We start from the raw sequence: 794 nt of genomic DNA on the forward strand, positions 1-794 counted from the left end.
TCCCCCTTTCTCACTATGCGGCTTCGTCCCTCGGATGTATATCCAGCAAAATTGTATTATTTTTAAAGTCATAATCGAAATAATAGACAAAATTTAATAAAATAGAAGAGACTCTCTGACCCTGGAAAATGCATGTAAAGCTGCTACCGAACCTAGAGAGAAAATTGGATTCATATCTCTGTTTGTATGCATATAACCAAGTGCCAAGCTACACCCAATGGGAAAAAACAAATGCATAGAGACAGTATATATGCTGTAAAATTACGTAGACATTTTATGTAAACTAATAAAACAAAGAATCTAATCAAGCAAGAAAGGAACTGCAGAACAGAGATGAACACATATGCCAGAATCAATGTACCCAGACATCCGAGTTTTCTTTATTAAAATTAGCAAATTCAAAATTATTGTACTTATATGTTAATATTTTACCCTTTCATAAAATAAAAGTTTAGAAAACTGAAATATACATTCTAAATTTTTTTTACCTTGCTTTTTCTTTGAGGATAAAAACTGCAACATCTACTCCAGTTTTTTTAAATATACTTGTTTTATTTATAAAATAATTCATTTTTCAGAGTTATTCACATTATTTTTAAATCAAACTGCAAAATCGTCTTTTCTCTCCTCTCTCCTCATTACATTAAATAATAATATTGTTGTAACTTGCAAGTAATTTGCCTCCTTCCACTTCCAAGTTGCCACCCAGTCGAATTGCAATTTCACTTATATCTATAAAAAATATAAAATTTAACATATATTTAAAAAATAATATTCACATAATATTAAAGGGA

General features: G+C 29.0%; 1 protein-coding gene across 2 annotated transcripts in view; it reads right to left on the reverse strand.

The window, feature by feature from the left end:
- Positions 1-794, reverse strand: part of LOC107608823 (armadillo repeat-containing protein 7) — a 50300-nt gene that overhangs the window by 35009 nt on the left and 14497 nt on the right. The gene's annotated exons all lie outside the window — the stretch shown is intronic.

This window comes from Arachis ipaensis, chromosome B07 (genome assembly GCF_000816755.2).
Source record: "Arachis ipaensis cultivar K30076 chromosome B07, Araip1.1, whole genome shotgun sequence".
NCBI lineage: Eukaryota > Viridiplantae > Streptophyta > Magnoliopsida > Fabales > Fabaceae > Arachis > Arachis ipaensis.